The following is a 24214-nucleotide window of genomic DNA, read 5'->3' on the forward strand; positions in this document are numbered from 1 at the left end:
TAAAATACAAAAAACAAAACACCAAAAAACCAAGACAAACAAACCTATAAACCACCCAACATATAGTGTACATGTATATGTATATATATGTATATGTACACAACACACCTATACTATATATGTCAGAGATGTTAGTGAGAGAAATAGAAGATATAAAAAGCGATCCAAACCAAATTTCCAGGCAAAGAAAAGGAACCCGAAGCTGCTGCAAAATGTATTATCAAAATAAAACATCTTGAGAAAATTAATTTCACTAATGAATAGTGAACTCTTGAACTATGGAAAGATCCTAATCATCCTAAAGAATAAATGTCATTTGAATCTCAAAAGCAAAGAAGGATGAAAAACACAAAGCAATGCTTGAAGAAAGATAATAGCTGAATGTTTAAAAGGACTTTATTCATTTATGTATGCATGCATGTATGTATGTGTGCATGCATGTATCTATGTAGTGTGTGTGGTAGGTACATGGAGAAGCCTACTACGCATGTGTGTGAGTTCAGAGGACAAGCTGCAGGCATCAGTTCCCTCTGCCCACCACGTGGGTTCCAGAAGTCAAAACCAAGCCATCAGCCTTGGTGCCAAGGGGCTTTGCCCACTTGTTGGTGATGCTCTCACACTTTAATTAAACTATAAACACACAAATTCAAGTACAAAAATCACCAAATGTAAGAAACAAATTAATACCAACATATATTCAAATCACTTAAGAATGTCCTTAAGGCAGTGAGGGCACACGCCTTTAATCCCAGGACTTGGGAGGCAGAGGCAGGCGGATTTCTGAGTTAGAGGCCAGCCTGGTCTACAGAGTGAGTTCCAGGACAGTCAGGGCTACACAGAGAAACCCTGTCTCGAAAAAGTGGAAAAAAAAATTATCACAATTATAGGAAATTTGCATAAAGCAGTCAATACTAGAAAGAATAAAACATATTTTTCCTTATTTCAAAAATACTTTTCAGGGCCAGCAAGATGGCAAGATGGTTCAGTAGGTAAAAGTCCTTGCTGTCACACCCTATAATCCATATGGTAAGAGAAGAGAACTAGTTTCTGCAAGTTGTCTTCTGACCTTGCACACACAAATCTCTGCCCCCTGACCTACACATGAACACCAAGTTAAGAAGCAAAATGAAACAAAGCATTTAAAAGATAATGTGCTTTTGAAGCAAAAGTAACACGCAAGAAATAATAAAGCAATACACTAAGGCCTGGAGCAGAAAATGGAAGAACATGAAATGTATACACTCTGAAATGAAAAGTAATCACTAAACAAACAAGAACCCCAATCAAATACTGCTAACATACCAAAGATTAAAGCAGAAGGATGTAACGTAAACTGCTAATATCAACCCAAAAGATGGCAAAAAAAAAAAAAAAAAAAAAAAAGTTGTAGAGGAGGGAAACAAAGAAGGGGTAAATAAAAAGAAAATAGTGAGCTGGCAAATTAAAACCCAACCTTTAATCAATAATCACATTGCATTCAAATGTGCCAAACACTAGATTAAGAATCAGAAATTCCCAAGAAGAAGGAAGGAGAGGCCCCTGGTCCTGGAAAGGCTCAGTGCAGCAGTGTAGGGAAATACCAGGACAGGGAAGCGGAAGGGGTTGATTGGGGAACAGGGGAAAGGAAGATGGCTTATGGGACTTTCAGGGAGGTGGGGGGAAACCAGGAAAGGGGAAATCACTTGAAATGTAAATAAAGAATATGTCTAATAAAAAAAGAATCAGAAATTACAGTCTGGGCATGGTGGCACATGCCTTTAACCCCAACACTCGGGAGAGAAGGCAAGTAGATATCTATCAGTTCAAGGCTAGCCTGGTCTATATAGCAAGTTCAGGTCAGCTCAGACTGTATACTGCAAGCTATTTCAAAACCAAAAAAAAAAAAAAAAAAAAAAAAAAAAAAAAAAAAAAAAAAAAAGAAAAGAAAGGAAAAGAAAAGGAAAGGGGAAAGAGGAAGAGGAGGAGGAGGAAAGGAAGAAAATAGAAAGAAAGACCCAACTACAAGTTACAGATTGCCTACAAGAAGCCCATTTCAATTTCAGACAAAGACTATTACCAAGGATAAAGACAATTACAAAAGGGTCAATTCCTTAAGGTCTTACATTCTAAATATACTTGTACCTAATTTAACACACATTGAGAGATAATTGGGAGAACTAAAAAAATAAAAACAGAAATCTACACATTCTTTTTAATTGTATGAGGGCTGACTAACAAGACTGGTCATACTCCAAGATATAAAAAAAGCTTCAAGACACACTGCAATTTAAATAACACTAGGTCATATTAACTTTCAAGGCAGCAATAAATATTGTCTGTGAAATCCCCAAATATTTGAGAAGTAAATACCACACTACTAAAAATCCATAGGTCTTCACAGAAACAGGGGGAAATTAGAAGGTACTTAGAACTAAAGGAAAACAAAGAAAATGACTCAATACTACAATCTGGGGCCTGCTGTATAAAGAGACGTGCTTCACATTCCACACCTGCAGAAAAACAGATGAGCCTGTAATGACCTCAGCTTCCAAACGGAGAATACAGACAAGAATAAATACATGTGAATACAGACAAGAATAAATCCATGTGATCACATGTACTACACATGGTGCATAGCACAAACACACATATACACTTGCATTCCCATGTGCAGTATGCGCACGCACGCATGCACGCACACACACATACACACATCTCACACACACACACACACACACACACACACACACACTCCCCAAATAAAGCACTGTAAGAACCACCAATAAGGAACATAAATCAGTCAAATGAAAAATAGGAAAGGAAAATGGATTCCTTGAAAAATCTGATAAAAATCTATAAATATATAGCAATGAAGCAAAGAAAAACATACTGAAATATTAAATTATAAAACAAGTAAGAGAAACTATAAGTAAATATGCATCCATTGGATGCATAGGGCAATTATTTTAAAGTAAACATAATTGTTTGGAATCATCCTTACTCCTTTTGAAACTGATTTTTTGTCAAGAAAAAAAATATAGCCAAGGATATAAACTTGAGAATATTCTGATGGTAATGTCATTTAACCTATTCCTCTATCCCATGTGTGTCCTACAAACACAAAACTGACACTAAAACGAGTAATAAAAATTAAATGGTTTTGCCCAGATAATTTCATAAGTCCACAAAGGGTATATTTTATAATAATGTTTCAAGATGTTTTTGATTATCATAATATCTACAGGGGAAAGACCAGAAGTAGTGGTAATCATTATATAAGAGAGACATACATCTCACCAAAGGATGATCCAGACAAAAATGTTAATAGAAACAAAAGTGAGAAACCCTGGATGAGGGGATGGCCAACTAATAACCCACCCAACTTGAGACCCATCCCATGTGCAAGCACCAGTCCCTAACACTATTAATGATACTCTGTTATGCTTGCAGACAGGAGCATGTTGTCTTCTAAGAGGCTCCACTCAGCAGCTTACTCAGACAGATAACAAATACCCACAGCCAAACAGTGGATAGAGCTTGGGGACTCTAATAGAACAGGAAGATGGATTTCGGGTCCCAAAGGGAAAAGATCTCCACAGAAATATGAAGAGTCAACTAACCTGAACCCTTGGGATTTTCAGAGTCCGAACCACCAACCAAGGAACATACATAGGCTGGGCATAGGCTTCCCTGCACATATGTAGGAGATGTGCAGCTTGACCCTCATGTGGGTCCCGAACAACTGGAGCTGGGGCTATCCCAACAGGTGTTGCCTTCCATATCACCCAAATATTATCTTAGAAAATGCTGTGAAAGCTAGAAGGCCCTTGTTGCATTGTAAAGACTCATCTTCTACAGCCAGAGGGCAAAAACTGCTACAAATCGAGATAAATTCAACCTTGAGGATGGCAAAAGGCAGGAGCCTAGTATGGCTGTTCCTTGAGAGGCTCTATCAGCAGCTGACTGAAAGAGATGGAGATACTTACAGCCAACCACTATTCTGAGGTCAGGGACCCCTATTGAAGAGTTGGGGGAAGTATTGAAGGAGATGAAGGAGATGGCAACCCCATAGGAAGACCAACAGTATTAACTAACACAGACCCTTCAGAACTCCCAGAAAGTAAGCCACTAACCAAAGAATATACATGGGCTGGTCCATGGTCTCCAGCACATATGTAGCAGAGGCTACCTTATATGACCTCAGTGGGAGAGGTCACTAAGGATGTCCCTAATCCTGTAGAGACTTGATGCTCCAGGGAAGAGGGGGATGTGGATGGGGGAGATAGAGGTGGAAAGGGGAGGCAACTCTTGGAGGAGAGACCAGGAAGGGGGGCAACATCTGGTATGTTAATAAAACAATTAAAGAAAAGTTGACTCAGCTCAAATTTAAACAATGTCACTGAGTTATTTTTCTGCATTCACATCTCCTGTACTTCATTCCAAGTTGAGCTCTGTCCACATGGTAACAAAGATGGTTCTGAGATATCTTTGGCCTTCCCCTAATTCAACCACACAGGTCAGCAGCTTCTGGCCATTCGTTGGGTGCAAATACCTGTATCTGATTCTTTCAGCTGCTTGTTTGGTCTTCCAGAGTACAGTCATACTAGGTCCCTTTTTTTGTGGCCATAGTTTCATAGCTTCAGTAATAGTGTCAGGCCTTGGGACCGCCCCTTGAGCTGGATCCCACTTTGGGCCTGTTACTGGACCTTCTTTTCCTCAGGCTCCTCTCCATTTCAATCTCTGTAATTCTTTCAGACAATTATGGGTCAGAGCTGTGACTGTGGGATGGCCTCCTCTCCCTCATTTGATGCCCTGTCTTCGTGCTGGAGGTGAGCTCTATGAGTTCCCTCCCTACTGTCAGACATTTCATCTAAGGTCTCTCCCCTTGAGTCCTGAGAGTCTCTTACCTTCCAGGTCTCTGGTACATTCTGGAAGGTCCCCCCAACCTCCTATCTCCCAAAGTTGCCTGTTTCTATTCTTTCTGCTGTCCCTGGTTTCAGTCCTTTTCCCATACCCAATAAAAGATCAGGTTCCTCTCCTCCCTCCCACCTCCATCTACTTTCCCTCCCAGGTTCCTTCCTCCCCACTTGTGATTGCTTTCTTCTCCCTCCCAAGTAGTGGGACTGAGGCATCCTCACTTGGGCCCTTCATCTTGTTGACCTTTTTGAATTTTTTTTTTGACTGTATCTTGGGTATACTGTACTTTTTTTTTTGGGGGGGGGGCTAAAATCCACTTATTATTGAGTACATACCAGGCATGTCCTTCTGGGAGGAGGACGACCCTGTAGAAGGACCAGTAGTCTCAATTAACCTGGACCCCCCTAGATCTCTCAAACACTGAACAACAAACCAGGCAGCACACACCAGCTGACATGAAGCCCCCAACACATATACAGCAGAGGACTACAGGGTCCAGGTTCAATCAGGGATAATGTACCTACCCTCAGGAGTGGAGGCCCCAGGAAGTTTATAGGTCAGGTGGGGTAGAGGTTGGGGGCTGGAGACATGTCGTGGAGACAGAGGGGTAGGGAGGGGATTTGGGATGTGGAACAGAGAGAGGGTGGATGGGGGGGGTGGATAAAATCTGGAGTGTAAATAAATAATAGAAAGAAAAGAACCTTTGGTCATTAATATCTCAAAAGGATTCTAGTTAACTGTATCAATCTTTGAAACAAGACCCCAGGTCTTACTAGAACCATGTAAATTACCATTGAACAACCTGGCTACTAGGTATATATGACTGGTATGAGATTGAGAATCCTCAATAGGTAAGAAACAGATACAATGAGAGGCTTCTATTACTCGGCTCTAGGGACTAAGGAAAGAACAACTTAATCAGCTTCTGGACAGGCATTATGCACCATGATTTAACTGCAGAATGTGTACAGCTGGGCACACTCACTCAAATATTACAATTCCAGTTCAATCTAGCTGCCCAGCATCCATTCCTATCCTTTCCCACATCTATACTTTCAAGAATTGCCTTGCCTAACACTAGGCAAGTTTTCGAGATAGGATTAGCAATGTGCTCACCCTCTGCTGTTGGCTTGCTATACCGAGATTATAAAATGACCACTCTTCCCAAGCATCCGATGAACGAAGTAAGGGAAAGCAGAAAGGCACTGTGGAGGGTTGAATAGGCATAGGAATTTGAATGCTTAGTCATTAGGAAGTGGCACCACCATTTGACAGGAACTGAAGGTGTGGCCTTGTGTTCCTAAGTGTGTCCCTGGGGGTGGGCTTTGTGGTTGCAGAAGCCCATGCCAAGCCTAGAGCTACACTTGCTGTCAGCAGATCCAGTGACTCTCCTCTTCCTGATAACCTTCGGATCTGGATCTGGAACTCTCAGCTGCGTCTGTTTACATGCCAACACATTCCTCACCATACAGATAATAGACTAAACCTCTTTGTCAGCAAGCCCCAATTAAAAAGTTTCTTTTATTAGAGTTGTCATCATCATGATGTCTCTTCACTGACTAAGATGCACATGAAAAAGCAAAGATGAAGAAACAACAGCATATGTGGTCCACACACAAGGGTGGAAATGCTTTTCTTGACAGGCACCATGGGTGTTCTTGTCCAAAATCTTTCCAACTGAACTACTAGATGTGTACACATGGTAGAGTGTGTGCATGTGTGTGTATAGGTCTCTTGAGTGTGGTTCAATGGAGTGGTTTCCATATGTAGGTAGTGCTTATGAAACTTCCCCAAAGCATGCAAGATATCTACCTTATTTATGCTCTAGTCATTCCCCAGTAAACCAATCACACTGCAACAAGTTTATTATACTCAAAACATGTTATTGCAGAAATTACTGTATTACTTTACATTCATAAACATGCATGCATATGTTACACTATGAGATATACAAAAGATGTCCTGGAGACTCATAGAATTTTCTAAAACAAATAAAAACAAGTCTTTGCTTTTAAAGTAATATTTATGTCTTTCATTTTTCTAAATCATAATCTAATTTTTAATAAAGATTTTAATTTTAATTGGGTATATGTGTAGGTCTGTGTGTAGCTATGTACACACAAGTGTGAGAGTTATGGAGAATAGAGGGGAGTGGTGAGTCCCCGAAGCTGCAGTTACAGGTGACTGTGAGCTGCCTGACAGGGATGCTCTTCACTCCTGGCCTCTCTCTAGCATTCTTTTAGCACTCTAGTGTCTTTTACACTCTCACTTTCTGTTCATATCGTATTTCAATATTTTTCTCATCCTCAAACACCAGAACTTAGGTATAAACAATTATGGATTTTCCTTCAGCTGATACGAACGGCACAAGATTTAGACCTCAACAGCCTTGAGCCTCAGAGCAAAGGACTGCTGTCTCCCTTTCTAGAGGACTGCTGGGCTGCCCATGGGTGGAGACACCTGTAAATTTTCTTTCTTCTCATTTCCATTTTAGGAAGAACCAACTGCCTGGCCTTGGAAGTTGCTAAAAATACTCAATTTGACTTTTATAAAATCAGAGTGTGGAGGAACTTCTAAAGGATGGATGCTTTGGGAATATTCCAGATGTGTCTTATCATTAATTATTAATCCAAGGCCAAACATAACAGAGTAACAGAACTCATCTGCTCTGGTTTCTCTTGGTTCACTCCCCATCTGCGCTGGCTAGTCTAGGGAAATAAAAAGCTGATAACAAATCAAAAATTTCTCCATTTTAAAAAAAACGTATTATTTTATTTATTTACATTTCAAATGTTGTTCCCTTCCCTGTCTCCCTTCTGAAAACTCTCCGTTCCATTCCCCCTCCCCTTTGCCTCTAAGAGGGTGTACCCCTATGCACCTACCCACTCCAGCCTCACACTCCTAGCATCCCCCTTTGATGGGGCAACAAGCTTCTACAGGACTAAGTGCCTCCCTTCCCATCAATGCCAGATGAGGCAATCCTCTGCTACATATGTAGTGGGAGCCATGGACCAACCCATGTATGTATACTCTGGTTGGTGGTTTAGATCCCGGGAGCTCTGATGGGTGCGGTTAGTTGATATTGTTCTTCCCATGGGGTTACAATCCCCTTCAGGTCCTTTAGTCCTTCCCCTAACACCTCCATTGGGGTCCCCAGGCTCAGTCCAATATTTGGCTGTGAATATCTGCATCTATATTAGTCAGGTGCTGGCAGAGCCTCTCAGGGGACATCTATACCAGGCTCCTGTCAGCAAGTACTTCTTGGCATCAGCAATAGTGTCAGGGTTTGGTGTCTTCAGATGAGATGGATCCCAAGATGGGGCAGTCTTTGGATGGCCTTTCCTTCAGTCTCTGCTCCATTTTTGTCCCTGAATTTCCTTTAGACAGGAACAATTCTGAGTTAAAATTTTTGAGATGGGTGGGTGGCCCCATCTCTCCCGTGGAGGCCATGTCTATCTACTAGAGGTGGTGTCTACAGGTTCTATCTCCCCTCTGGTGGGTATTTCAGCTAATGTCACCCCATTAGGTCCTGAGAGCCTCTTGCATCCCTGGCATCTGGGACTTTCTAGTGGTTCCCCCCACCCTTGTCCCCGACCTCCCACTGCTACATATTTCTATTCATTCTCCTGGTCCTCTGGACTTCTCTTCTGTCTCTTACTTGATCCTGCCCCACACCCCCCCATTCCCCTCTTCTCTCCAGGCCCCTCCCTCCCTCTACCTCCTGTGATTATTTTATTATTTAGTTTGCACAGTGCTATGGTGAAAGTGCTATAATCATTCTCTTTCCCCAGTTTTTAATTAGATTCTCCTGATTTTCTTTGAGCCCTAATTGGCAACCTCATCAAAGGACACGAGTCTACAGCTTCCTTAAGGCTGGAGCCTCATGCTATCACAAGTGGATCTGCAAAACCCACTCACTAATCATCTACTACTGACCTGATGCTTCAAAATACTTTAGAAGTATTTATTCTGAAGTTGGAAGGATTGCTCAGTTAAGAACACTGATTGCTCTTCCAGAGGACATATTTCAATTTCTAAGACTCACAAGGCAGCTCACAAATTCCAGTCTTAGGGATCTTATGCCCTCTTCTGGCCTTTGTAAGCATTGTATGCAAGTGGTGCAAAGATATACATAAGCAGACACTCATTCACATGAAATGAAATAAAATAAAATATAATCTTTGTTCTAGCAGCATCTTTCTTGTTCTGTTTAAGCTGCTACATTGGAATACACAGGTATTTCTATCATGTTTCTGAAGGATGGAAAATGCATGATCAAGGACATAGCAGATTCAATGATTGGTTAAGGGTCTATCTACTTCCTAGTGCACAGAGGTCAATCTGATCCTCCTATTTTTACATAGCAGAGAGTTAAGCAAGCTATTCACAAGGGCTCAAGCCGTAAGGATTATCACTTCAAATACCACTTCTCTGAGCTTTAGGTTTCAGCATAGGAACTTATGAGTACATACTGATCTATTGTATCACTCAGCTTAGTTACCAATATTAGTATCATTCTACTGAATAACAATTTTCCCCATTTATAAATTAAAAGCACAGAGTTTAGGATTTATTATCTCATATGGTTTCTAAAAACTAGGAATCCCAGAGTATTAGCAGAATTATTCTGGCTAATATTTCAGCCTAGAATTGTTTCTCAAGTCATATTGCTTTCATAAACTGAGACTATATTGACTGGTTCAATATTTAGATAGACACATCTTACAAGCATCAGGAATCATGCATTTTATCAGTCCTCTCCCTTCTTCCAATCTACTGTCTCTGTATGCCTCCATTTCTTTTTTACCCTGTAACTTTGTAAAATGCAAAGGGACTCAATTTTCTAGGATGGCACAGCTACCTAGTCCTTCAGCATTTTAGCCCAAAATTGGTTTTCCTGGGCTCTCCACCATTTTCCAAGGCCATTAGAGTGTCTTGACCTCTTGACAAGTCCAGTTCATGAACTTTCAATACACACCCAAAAGTAACAATTGTTAGATGACCTCCAGCTAGACCAGCCAGGTCTAGCTGCTTTCAGCTAAATTATTAATCCTCATCAATGCTGAAAGATACAATTCTACTATCCAGGGAATACACCTGTACAATTTGCTATCTGTTCCTCAACATTAAGGCTCTAACTGAATGGTACCTAAGATCCACTGGAGAAATGTAACTGGATTTCATGAGGCTGATTTTATAAAATGATTTAGGTTGTTTCTTTTGATCATAATCTCACATCTATCCTGTGTACTGGCTGCTTTTGTGTGTCAACTTGACAGAGGCTGGAGTTATCACAGAGAAAGGAGGTTCAGTTGAGGAAATGCCTCCATGAGATCCAGCTGTAATAAATTTTCTCAGTTGGTGATCAAGGGGGAAAGGCCCATTGTGTGTGGTGCCATCCCTGGGCTGATAGTATAGGGTTCTATAAGAGAGCAAGCCAGGGGAAGCAAGCCAGTAAGAAACATCCCTCCATGGCCTCTGCATCAGCTCCTGCTTCCTGACCTGCTTGAGTTCCAGTCCTGACTTCCTTTAGTGATGAACAGCAATGAGGAGGAAAGTGTAAGCTGAATAAACCCTTTCCTCCCCAACTTGCTTCTTGGTCATGATGTTTGTGCAGGAATAGAAACCCTGACTAAGACATCTTGTAAATAAATTTTTGCTCATATTTAAATTTTCATTACGAAGATTCATGCATGAATTTGGCTTGAAAGGCATTTTTATATCTGGCTTTTCATTCTTCTTCCCTCCTAGCTTTAATTTGGGATACTCTTGATTCCCGATTCCTGCCACCTCCACCCCACTTCTTTCCTGTGACATCCGTTCATAGCTCAGTTTTCACTCTCCACCTACACTGCATGTCTGTCTGTCAAATCTTTATCCACCTGCCTCAAAGTCTCTCCTAACTTAAACTCTGTGACTTTGAGAATGCCTAAAATGCTATAAATTAAATATATGATTCATTACCATTAACTAATGCATTTACTTCAATGCCAACTCAACACAACAGCACTTTCGAGCACCAGTAAGATTGCTCTGAAGGTAAAGGGGCTGCCGCCGAGCCTGAAGATCTGGGTCCCATTTCCAGAATCAAGTGGCAGAAAGAGAACAAATTACAGAAGTTATCTTCTGAACTCCACACAGTTATACACCTCACCCCCCCCCACACACACACATATGAGTTATTGGTCAAGAAATAAAAGCATTCTAAATCAAAATAGGCTATTCCATTGCCCTTGATGGCCCTCCAGATCTTGAAGGTAAGACCCTAGTGTTGAAGATACCACAGTCAGGACATAGGACTTAGAGGAACTGAGCTAGAACTGCCCTAGAAGCCTTTGCCCTGGAGGTCTTGCTATCATGATACAAGGGAGAGGACCAATCTGTAGTCTCACTCAGCTGTAAAATCTATAAACCATAGCAGTGTCTGGACTGGAAGCTATCTCCAGTCATTCAAAAGAGGTACTTTTAGCTTGTGAGTAAACAACAGCTGTCTAACTGTACTAAATAAAGCCCACTCAATGGGAGGGAAGTCATAAACCTAGTCAACTCTCTATGGGTGAAGCAGGTATCGACTCCAGAGGCAAACCTATATCTAAATTAATGTAATTTTAACTGCATTCCAAGTACTTGTCTTTATACCCATAGGTAAATATGTTTTTTGGGGGAACAGATGTACATGATTATAGAGATCCATAACTGGTCAAACTGCAGAGCATAAGTATAAATGGGGTCTCGAGCCAGCACTGCTATATTTGCAACATAATCCACTATGCAAAGCTTAGGGAATATCAAGGAAGAGGGGGCAGAAGTAGAGGACCAGAGTGCTTGTTGCTAGTATTCCCTATACATGCAGGGAAAATGAGCTCTCAACAATCTGCTTGCCTGAACAAGATAGGCAATGAACAACTGACATTCTAATGTGAGCAGGGAATGTCTACAAAGTTCTACTCTTAGCTGAACTACTATAGGTGAGCAATGGCTGCTTTGAGAGAATCTGTTTCCTCTGGTACCAGGTCCTGCATAGGTTATCCAATCCCAAGTGTTCAGCCATGGACACATGGACACATGAGAAAAGCTAAATGGACTTATTAGGCTGTGTGTGTGTGTGTGTGTGTGTGTACTAAAGCCAATAGCATACATATGTAACAATAATAAAGAGGCCATGAATTTGAGGATGGAAATGGAGCCAGAGTGGGGAGAGATGCAAAGAGTCAGGTAGATAAATGTAGTTCTCACGTATAAAGTTCTCAGAAAAAGTTAAAATGAAAACAAAAGTGCCTAAACAGGGTTATGGTTGGGGACACAGCTCAGCGATAAGGAGTTTTGTCGAACACAAGGGAATTTCTAGGATCCATCTTCACCAAGGAAAGAGAAAGGCAGGGAAGAGAAGAAAGAAGATAGGAGGAGGGAGTTATTGACACAGTTATAAGTAACTTCAGCAATGGCAGTTCTCAATCTCAAAAATATAACTTAGAAGTTTATGATACACTCACTCACACACACACACACACACACACACACACACACACACACACACGCTCTCATACACACACATGTACACACTGTTACACATGCGCACTTATAGAGATACACATACATATATATACACCTGTACACACACATATTTACAGACATCCCTCCTCCCATTTACACACTAATAAAAGAACCAATCTGAATCAATATCATTCACAAATAAAAAGAATATATCATACATTATATTAACATGAATTCCTTTTTGTTTGTTTGGTGCCTGCACTGAAGCCTGTACCTCATACATGGTAAACATTTGCTCTACACTGAGCTCCCAGCCCTAAAATGTATTTCTCCTCTCCATATCTCACATTTATTCTTTATGTATCTGAATGGTTGACTTCAGAACATCAGACACACTGGCAATGTATCACTCCATCACTAAGCTATATCCTTAGCCCTAGCAACATTGCTTAATGTGAAAATATCAGACAGTTACAACACGATAACTACTTCTAACAATTAAAGCAATTTAAAAAACCCTTAATGTCAACAAGTGACTTCAAAAAAGGCACTTAATGAAATTAAATAGCTGACAATATGATAAAAAAATTTCAAGTAAAACATCATCATTCAATGAGTTCATAAATTAGGGCATCTTTTGTATAGCCACTTAGAAATACTATCACCTTGACAGCACATCATTAACCTATGTAAGTTTTCTTCTCATTTGTTTCCTTTTCATTTGGCTTTGTTAATATTATTTGCACAAAACCTGTTTTATGACCCTAAATACTCTTCAGGGTTTTTGTGTTACTCTTTACTGAAAAGCCAAGAAGCTATCAGTTACCCACAAAGTTAATAAATATCTTATTAGCTTAATTAGCTGAAAGTTTGAAAGACATTTTTTCTAAGCACAAACACAAGAATGAACAAATTGTGGTTTATCTATAAAAGGTATCTTACTCAGCAATGAAAAGGAAGAAAAATGGATTTATTACAATGTGGATGCTTTTCAAAATCAGTGAGTAAAACAACACCTGAAGCGCTCGAGCTCCCAGCCCATGGTAGACAAAGACAGTAAACGACCTCACATTTGAAGTCAGTCAAAGCCACATAGCAGCCGCCCAGCCAGGGCTGGATAGCAAGAGGTGGTCTCAGAACAGGAAAACCAACCCCAAACAAGCCCTTGGGGCAGTCTGTGTGTGCTAAGTCTGGAGTTCAATCCTTAGCATAAAAGAATGAATGAACGAACGAATGATGAGTAAAGGAATACTGTCACATTCTTTAAGTTGCTGATTTTCTCCTCACTTCTGGCTTATAAAAGAAAAAAACCCATTTTGTTCATCTGTTTTTAGCTGCCACACTTGAAATAAGTCTTCATATTCTTTGTTAATACAGTGCACTGGTCTGGAATACTAAAAAGAAGTCTGGTGTAATTCTGATAGGTCTGCCTTCATATGTTATTTGGCCTTTTTCCCTTACTGCTTTTAATATTCCTTCTCTGTTTTGTGCATTTTGTGTTTTGATTATTATGTGCTAAGAGGAATTTCTTTTCTGGTCCAATATATTTGGAGTTCTGTAGGCTTCTTGTATGTTCATGAACATCTCCTTAAGTTAGGGAAGTTTTTTTCTATAACTTTCTGAAAATATTTACTGACGCTTTAAGTTGGGAGTCTTCACTCTCTTCTATACCTATAATCCTTAGGCTTGGTCTTCTCATTGTGTCCTGGATTTATTTTCTGGATGTTTGGGTTAGGAGCTTTTTGCTTTTTCCTTTGACTGTTGTGTCAATGTTTTCTATGGTATCTTCTGCACCTGAGATTCTCTCTTCTATCTCTTGTATTCTGTTAGTGATGCTTGCATCTATGACTCCTGATCTCCTTCCTAGGTTTTCTATCTCCCTTTCTGTCTCCCTTTGTGATTTCTTTATTGTTTATTCCTCCATTTGAAAATCCAGGATGGTTTTGTTCAATTCTTTCACCTGTTTGGTTGTGTTTTCCTGTAATTCTTTAAGGGATTTTTGTGTTTCCTCTTTAAGGATGTCTAGCTCTTTACCTGTGTTCTTCTGTATTTCTCTATGGGAGTTATTTATGTCTTTGTGAAAGTCCTCTATCAGCATCATGAGATGCGATTTTAAACCCAGCTCTTGCTTTTCTGGTGTGTTGGGGTATCCAGGACTTGCTGTGGTGGGAGAATTAGGTTCTGATGATGCCAAGTAGCCTTGGTTTCTGTTGGTAAGGTTCTTGCGCTTACCTTTCCCCATCTGGTTATATCTGGTATTAGTTGGTCTTGCTGTCTCTGGCTGGAGCTTGTCCCTCCAGTGGGCCATTATGCCTGTGTCAACACTCCTGGGAGACCAACTCTCTCCTGGCAGGGCCTGTGTACAGAGGGCTGTGGGAAATCCCTAGCTCCCAGGTGCAGACAGTGACCAGAAGGCCTGATTTTCACACTTAGATTTTTGTGATCTTTTTTTAAAGTGTATATAATTATTTTATGGCTGTATATGTCCCTCTGTAGAGAATCTATAATTATTTCTACCTAGTACTTAAGAATATCACAAAACTATATCCACTTTTCATTAAACTTCTCCATTTGTAGAGTTTTAGAACTATGAAAATATTATAAATCAAAGCTCTAAAGTTCAAGTAAGCTATAAGCTCACAGCCAGGGATTATTAGCAGAGATCTTACCTACACCTAGACCTGAAGCCTCTGCAGAAGGCCTCCGCTCTACCTTCTCTCTAGGACTCAGTGCTCATGCACAGAAGAGCCATGCAACAGAAAGGTGCTGAAGGAAAACATGGTTCTAGGTGTTACAGTAGAAGGGAAATGGGCCTGAAAGAGCGACGTGGAGTACAGGAAGAAGAAGGGGAAGAACGAGTAAGTCAAGCCAAACCTGGGAGAAGCAGATTGTAGCAAACAGGGTGAAGCTAAGGCACTGTAAAACCTCAGTGCCAGTCCCTAACTAAATACTCCAACAGAAAGCTGAAGTTTACAAATGCCTTACTGTCAAGGAAGTCAGTGAAGGGCTGGCTTGGTGAAGGGAAGTGTGGGATCTTTGTAATCTTCATCAGCACCTGAACCCAACACCAGGAAACAAAACTTATTTCACTCAATCCCTTATCTTCTACAAAAGGATATGGAAGCCTCTGCTGATGTGACAATACCCTTTCTGTTCAAAGTCTGAAGATGTCCTCAAAGTATTCAGTGGCTTCAGAACCCATTTACCCTACAAAATATACTTGTTTTGGTCCTACACCCAAAACTTCCTATTTTCTCACACGTTCATCCACTTGTTTTAACAGCATTTTACATGTTCGGTAGAAGGAGGAGGTTCAGCTCTTGTCTATACACTACTGCAAATAGAATTCTATTACTTTTTAAATGGTTTTGTAAAATTTCAAATAGTATATTAGTATATTTATTCTTGTTAAAGTCTTTATGTCCAATATAGTTAGAAAATTATTCAGAGAAATGATAATGACATTTTACACCTTTATTATCTCACCTTAGAAATCCCTTGTCTTCTGCAAATCTGTTCCAATGTGTGCAGCTTTCAGTCACTGGTCAGCGCAGTTCTGACAACCAGAAAAGTCTCAGGATTAATTCTATAAAACTTACAGAAAACATTTTATGCCAAATCTAACATAGTCTCTCACACTTTTCAGTTATAAAGAATTACAACTTAGATTCTCTAGCATAACTAAATACAGACAAATCAAAACAAACAAAATTCCCTATCCAACTACTCCAATAGGTAGCTGAATTTAAAGAATGCCTTATCGTTATGGAAGCCTGTGGAAACACGGAGGGCTCACTTGGGAAGGGAACTCTGGGATCACTGTAATCTCCACCAGCACCTGAATAACGGGAAACACACTTCAGCTGATCTCCTGGCTTCTACAGAAAGCCAGGCTCTTCTATGAAGAGCCTTTGCTGATGTGAGAATACTGTCCTTTTATCAGTCTGATAAACTTCTGCTCTATTATTTCACAGCAAAAACAAAATAAAATCTACAAAAGAACTTTGAAATGTCACAAAGAGATCATCTTCTGGGTTTTTCAATTTTGAAAGCAAATATCATCAAAAACTAACTGCACATTAGGATTTTTCTTTTATTTTTTTTAATGTTAGTGTGTGGGTGGGTGTGTACAGACTTGTGTATAGCAGGGGTCATATGTCAGGGTGTGTATATGGAGGTCAGAGGACAAGTATAAGGTTGGTTCCCTTTTTATGTTTTCGTGGGTTGCAGGGATTGAGCTCAGTTTGTCAGGCTTGTATGGTAACCACACTACCTGCTGAGGTTCCAGGCCACCCAAGTTTTATTGTTTTCTACTTTGCCATGCTTTTTTAGTTAGCCACTGGGGACAACTATAATATTTATCTCTACATCAATATAGAAGTTTGTGTATATATATATCCCTATGCTAGTTAGTTTTATATTAACTTGACACAAGCTATAGTAACTGGAAAGGAAGGAACCTCAACTGAAGAAATACCTCCATAAGATCGGGCTTAGTGATTAATGGAGGAGGACCCAGCCCACTATGTGTTGGGCCATGCCTAGCTGGTGGTCCTGGGTTCTCTATGAAAGCGCACTGAGCAAACCATGAGGAGCAAGCAAGTTAAGCAGCACCTCTTAATGGCCTCTACATCAGCTCTTGCCTCCAGGTACTTGTTCTGTTTGAGTTCCTATCCTGATTGCCTTCAATGATGAACACGGTTTTGTAAGCATAAGCCAAATAAACCCTATTCTCCCCAGTTGCTTTGGTCATGGTATCTTACTGCAGCAAGAGAAATCCTAAGACAACCCCCATCAGAAATTAAAGAAACTTACACTTCTCTCTTTTAGTACGCTGTCCTTGCATGAAGAACATATAAGCCACCAATCTGGAGTCTGCATCTTCATCTTCCAAGCAGCCACTACAGGTTTAAACTAAACCTTAGCACCTGATGTTCTTTCTTCTTCACAGTAGATGTTTATCCTGTAGAAATGTAGTATAGTTAAAAGAAAAAAAAAAAAAAGGCTCAAGCTTTAAAGTCACATGGACCTGGGTTTAAATATCAAGTCTCCAACTTAACAAATGGTGCTGGTTCAACTGGAGGTCAGCATGCAGAAGAATTTGAATTGATCCATTCTTATCTCCCTGTACTAAGCTCAACTCCAAGTGGATCAAGGACCTCCACATAAAGCCAGACAAACTGAAACTAACAGAAAAAAAAACTGGGGAAGACCCTTGAGGACATGGGCACAGGGGAAAGTTCCTGAACAGAACACCAATAGCTTTTGCTCTAAGGTCAAGAATTGACAAATGGGACCTCATAAAATCACAGTTTCTGTAAGGCAAAGGACACCTCAAAAGGACAAATTGGCAACCAACAAATTGGGAAAAGATCTTCACCAACCCTACATCTGACAGAGGGCTAATATCCGATATATACAAAGGTTAGACTCCAGACAACCAAATAACACTCTGAACCTATAAGAAAAATAGGTTGCAATGTATAGATATTAAATGACACAATATAAATGAAAACAAATGCCAGTTCAGTGTAATCTGCTGTGTAAGTCGTCACATCCCCCCACCTCCTCAGTTTTCTTCTCTACTTTTTCTTCCCTAGCCTTTTTCTCCCCCTTCTCCCACTTTCTCAACAGGTTCTTACTGTGTAACCTGGGCTGGTCACACATTCACCATTTTCCTGCTACCACCTTGCCAGTGTTGAGATTGCAAATGTGTGATTGCACTTCGGAATCAAGGGACTACTTTTATGTTTGGTGCACTTCTGTGCAATTTTTACTTAATTCAATCAGTCCAAAGCATTTCCAGAATAAATCGGCTTAAGTCATAGGTTTGATAAACTTTTTCTGAGTGATTATCAAAATTCAGCAATACATAAATACACCTAGTAATGTATATAATACACTCTCCTAAAAGCAATACACCCAAATCCTACCGCCAAATACAACACTGGGCCATCCAAATATATGTCCAAAAACCACTAGAAAGTTCCTGTTACGTGGTGATGCTCGGAAAGTGTAAAAATAAAGTGTAAAAAATATGCTAGTTTTCAGTTTTTCTTTCATTCTATCATTTAACTTTATTGTTTGAATATATAAATAAATGACTATGTGGGGAAAATATAAGCAAGTTAAGAAAAAGAAAAACCTCTCTTCTGTCATTGGCATCTTCTTTAGGTTATCTAGATCCCTTATCTAAAGAAATGGTGAGATCTGAAAGGGGACCATCTACCTAGAGACTGTGCTACTGACTGCATTTCACTACAATACATCCAGTCATTTTCCTATTAATGGACATTTAAAATGGTTCTAATTTTTAAACTATGTATGATGGTTAATATTAAATGTCAACTTGGTGAGATCTTGTGTCAATTAGGAGACAAGACTCAGGACAGGTCTGTGAACAAGTTTCCAGAAAGGACTAAGTGAAGCCAGGGGGACTCTCCACAGAATGAGTGCATCTTCCAAGACTGGCCTAGATACAGGGACCAGAAGAAAAGGGTAGTGTGACTTGCCTGCCTTTGATTCTTGCTAGTAAGTATATCTGTTGCTGCTGGTGACACAGTATTTCAGAGTTCAGACTACTGCTCCTTTAACTTTCCAACACTGAAATCCAGAGACCCTCCAAGAATCCTCCAAGGTTCCAGCAACAAATAAGGACCGAGGCATCCAGTTTCATAGATGGAATAACTATTGGGTTCTTAGCCTCTCCAGCATACAGATAGCCATTGTTGCAAGATCCAGCACTTAACATGTAAGCCATTTGAATGAATCTTTTAAAATGCATGTTCATTTTACTGGTTCTGTATACCAGGGCAGCCTGCCTAATAAAAGCAGTGCTCAGGGACCACTAGCACAAAACTGTAAAGTTTATTTTCTTTTAGTATTTTAAAAATAGAATACTAAAAGTTTTAATGCTCGTGCCAAAGGATACATGTATGTGATTTTGCGGAATACTGCAGGATTCCCTCCCAGTTAATATATCCCAGAGATATATTAACTCTGTGCTAATATATCTACATTTACCAGCAATGTACCCATTTGCCTATGTTCCCACCACTGAAGAGCATAACGTCCAGATTTGGGTGAGAGATGGTTTAAAGTAGATTTAATTTTGCATGTGTATATACATTTGCAGAAACACTGTATACATGTAGGCAAGAGGTTCATTTTAGTTCATTATCATTCCACACCTTGTTTTCCGAGACAAGAATGCTCACTGATCTGAATTTCACTGACTAGCTAGGCTGCCTGGCTGGCTGGTTGGCTCCAAAGATCCTCCCTATCTCTACCATCCCCCTCCTCCCTAGTCTCTCACCACTCCCAGGGCTGGAGTTGCAGAAGCATGCTGCTGTTTTTGGCTTTTATGTGGGTGCTTGGGTCCAAACCTAGGTCCTAGTAAGCATTAGGACAGCAAGTGTGTTAGCAATGGAGCCATCTCCAACCCCTGAAAAGCTTTAGCACAGCTTTAATTTGAACTGTGTGACTGAAGCTGGGCCCTCCTTAATCTAGTTATCATTTTCTATCTATCTTCTTCTTTCTCTTCCTATGAAGTCTCTTTGCAAATCTATGGCTCATGATTTGCCTAGATTGTTAGAAACTGGTTTCAATTAAAATTAGCTTTAAACATTTCCCCCATTTTGTCATTTGTCTTTGTTCATGTAATATTTCACCATGCAAATTCTTCATATAAAAACCTTGACTTATACTTTCAGACTTTAGCTGGGTTGTTCCACAGGTGTTTTGCTCAGTGTCACTGTTGCTAGCCTCTTTTCTTCCTGAAAACCCAAGTCAAAATTTAATTTTCTTGAAAGGGAACTAATGTATAACTTGAAAGTAATCATTTGGGATTAATCATCCTGGTAAAGAGGAACTCACTAAGACGGAGGAGGGGAGGCACTGTCTACACGGTGTTGGTACCATGTAGAACAAGGTATGTCATGAACACCACTGTGCCAATGACATCTCCAGTCTGAAGCTGTTTTTATTATGTATACTGGGGTCTTTTTTCTATTTAAAGAATGCTTTCATAAGCATTCATCCTCACATTTCAGAAAATTCATCCTCACATTTTTGTTGTTGTTGTTGCTCTTTTGGGGTTCTGAATTTGGATTTGGGGCTTTTTGTGTCTGCAATTGCTTTTACTGCAGGAAGGAGTATGGCATTGTAGTTTTCTTTAGCTCTACCACTGTCCTAAACAGATTTATCAACACCTGAAATGTTTTGACTACTGGTTTGTTTTCCACTTAAGTAACTTTACAAGAATGTTGTTGGTCATCTTCTGTTCACTTTAAAGTGTTTTCTTTTTCCTAAACCAGATGGCAGAACAAATAGAAAGGAGGGATGCAAATGACTGATAGTACTTCACTTACTTCAATAGTACTACACTAACTGGTTTTGTGTTTATTTCTTCTCTGACTCCTTTCGGGGTGGAAGGCAGGCTCATCCCCTTCTATTTGGTTTCAACAAGCTCCTTGGCTCTGCTCCCTCTTCTTGCTGACCCCCGAGTCTTCACTACCTGGAGGCTCCCTCCTCCAAGGCTGCCCTCTTTCCTTAGATTCAGAACCTTTATGAGACTGCCTCTCTGGCACACACAATTTTAGCCATTTTATCCAACAGGTCTCACAGCTCAGTATTTCTTTGACTCTTCTACCATGCATGGCAAGTATTTTTACCTACAGAGCCACATTCCTGCCCTTTTTAATTTTCTTAAAATCTTTGGTAGTTTTGTTTATGACAGCTGTAGTTGTCCTTAAGTTACATTTTAAGACCCTTTACTGTGAATGTAATTTAACCGACATCCTTCATCTAATGGCTTTTCAGCCCATCTTCTGCCTTGCCTTACTTTTTATGGGTTGAGGGTAGCGTTAGGGGTTGATCCAGAGCTTGACAACATGTCTGGGAAGTGTTCTAACACTGAGCCACATCTCAAGTCTCTCCCTTCATCTTTTTACTAAGATGATAGAGCTTTTTCTTCAAACTTTTGTATTTATATAGTACATCCTGGCCCTCCCCACTCTATTATTAATAACTGTTTATAATGTCATTACTCTCTCTTCTACTATTCATACTTTTATGTAAAAACTTGAAATACCTTTTTTTATAAACCTGATGCACATCTAAACATTCAGTGTAGGACACCAACTGCATAGATTTCTCCCCATATCTGGCAGTTCTCTGAGTTTCTGTATATCACTGGGTGTCCTGTGCTTAATATGTAAGATTGCCCATTTAGTAGACTGCACAGGTTAACGATTATTACTTATTTCCAACACCAGTTACAGAACCTAGGTTAATGAACCAGTTATAAACTAGAGGTTCCCACAACACACACTCTAGGGGTCAATAATTTGCTAAAACTTACTGAACTCAAGAAAGTGTCTCTGTACTACTGCAGTGTGGCTCATATCAGAAATAACATATGAAGGTAAAAACCGTACACCCTAAATGTCCTGGGCTCAGAAGAAATAACCACAACCCATAACTATAGAAGGTTCCTCCTGGTTTTTGTCTCATCTCTTCTATAACTTATGACACTATTATGGGCAAGGCAGAGGCAAACTGAGTTTCTGTCTCCCTAGGTATGGCCAGAACTCTGAATGTAAATTTACATAAAAACTGTAAGTTCCTGAATACTTAACATATAAATTCTTTTTCTCCTAATGTGGAATGAGGGCAAGTCTTGAGACCCATAGACAAACATTAAGGCAGGGAATTCCAGTAAGACTTCTAATTAAAGTCTTTGACAGTTAAACAGAATGGATGAACTGGACAAGATGTAAGGATGAATGGCAGTTTCTGTTTCGCTAGACTCAACACCATCTCTAGCCATGTGGACATGAGCTGATTAAATAATTTCCATGAGAGACTAAATTCAAACATCCTTTCACTCCAGTGGTAGGAGTGAAGCCTGGAAGTTCCAACTAGTATGTGTATATAGCAGTATACTGAAGTGTCCACACGAGCCAAAAGACCTCACATGTTGTTCCTCATGTAACATGGCCTTAGTTTTGAAAGAGGATCTCTCACTGGCTGGAGTTCAGCATGTAGGGTACGCTGCCTGGCAAGGGAGCCCTAAGAACCCACCACCTCTGCCCCACAGGAGTGGAATTACAAGTCTGAGTCACCAAAACAAGCTTTTTTTCACTTGGGTTCTGGGGACTGAATTCTTGTCCTCATGCTTACAAAGCAAGCAATTTCCAGTTAAGCAATCTCCCCAGCCCTGGATTTGATGTTCAATTATTTGACAGAGTTGGTTCATTATGCTTACGATCTTCTTGCCTGCTGGTTAGCTTATATATGCTGGAAGGTGCTAAGGAGGAGCTGAGGGGAAAAAAGTCTTGTTATGGAGGTGACCAACAGCTTTTTACTAGGACTTAAGGCCTACTTTAGAGGGAATTCATATCTGGCACTTTAAAACTAGGTAAGTCATGACTGGGGAGGTCATAAGCCCTACTGCTATTATATTGCTAAAGGAACACAGCCATCAAACTGCCTTCTATATACTCTAAATCTTTATACCCATAGGCCAGTGCAGTTCTCACCCCTTACCACTTCTTTATGCAGTAGTTGTAAGGTAATACAAAGACAACTCAAGTACAGAGAATAAGTGACTGTGGAGTGCTTATTAGCCTTACCGGGGACTTCTATATCATCTCCTTTAATACCATCCCTTAAGACTCAGGGAACATTGAGGAAAAGGAGTCAAAAACTTTTAAGGGCCAGAAGTGGGAGGTAGGGACGTACTGCTGTGACATCATCTTTTGGACAAGACAACACCACCACACTCATGAACTCATAGTAGCTGTGGCTGTGGGCACAAGATAAGTACAATTTCGAGCCAATCAACAGTTCAGCAGGAAGATGAGGGACACATGAGGTCCTACCCCACCCAAGACAAAGAGCTATGGACAGTAGATAGTTGCTGGGACAGGAAGAGTCAAGTTTTTTAATGGTGTGGCCCATGACAAGTTGCCTAACGGGCCAGTAAATGGTACCTTATATTCATGCACATGTTGGCAGTACTAAAAGGACTCAGTGGGGAAAAGAGATGGGAAACAAACCTCACAAAGTTGGAAGGGTGTGGATGTAGGGTCTGGGATGAGTTAGAGAAGGTAATGGGAATGGCATAATTTAACTACATTGCATTATATTTATGTATGAAACTGCCAAAGAATAGGACAAATTAAATTGATTTATGACTTTCTATTAACTATAAACTTCATGTAATTATTTTTCAGCAAAAGAATATACCAATCAGAATAACTTGAATCAATGTTTCTACTTATAGCTTAGGCACAGTACTTTCATTTCTTCTAAAACGGACTTTCTCATACTGGGTTATAATCTTTGGACATTGTCAAATCTCAAAGCTCTAAAATCATTATTCCCAACTTTTAATATTGGAGCTATCACAAAATATATTTAATGCTTAGCACTTGACTTGGTATGCTACCATACCCAGAAATGACATAAAATCTTGAAGGATAGTCTAGTGGTTTAGTTTTTCCTTTAATATATTTTTTAGATGTTGCTTTATTATCTAGAAGAAAATATTGCTGCCAAAAGCACCAAATCCATGTGATATATTTTTCCAGCTCACTTGGTCTTTTTTCCATGACTAAAAAAAAGGTTAGCTTTTAAATACCAACCATTTTACAAGACTACTACTCAGTGTTAAGTGTTCTGGGCTGAGTTCCAGATGTTGGGGTGTCTTTCAATAGTCAGCCTTTATCCTTTAGTGTTAAGTGTTCAGAACTGTAGCTCTGACAGTTGTTACAGTCTAATGCTTTGGTTTACAGATTTTATTATGGTAAAATGAGCACAA

The 24214-nt window shown here is 40.0% G+C and overlaps 1 protein-coding gene across 3 annotated transcripts in view; it reads right to left on the bottom strand.

The window, feature by feature from the left end:
• The window catches only part of Cab39l (calcium binding protein 39 like), a 97967-nt gene that overhangs the window by 66800 nt on the left and 6953 nt on the right, over positions 1 to 24214 (bottom strand). For all 3 annotated transcript variants that reach the window (XM_052191313.1, XM_052191316.1, XM_052191315.1), the window contains exons 2-3: positions 17206 to 17353; positions 15877 to 15946 (exon numbers count right to left, since the gene is read on the bottom strand). The gene's annotated coding sequence lies outside the window, so the exon portion shown is untranslated. The remainder of the gene's footprint in view (positions 1 to 15876; positions 15947 to 17205; positions 17354 to 24214) is intronic.

The sequence above is a fragment of the Apodemus sylvaticus genome, chromosome 8, assembly GCF_947179515.1.
Source record: "Apodemus sylvaticus chromosome 8, mApoSyl1.1, whole genome shotgun sequence".
In the NCBI taxonomy this organism is placed as follows: Eukaryota; Metazoa; Chordata; class Mammalia; order Rodentia; family Muridae; genus Apodemus; species Apodemus sylvaticus.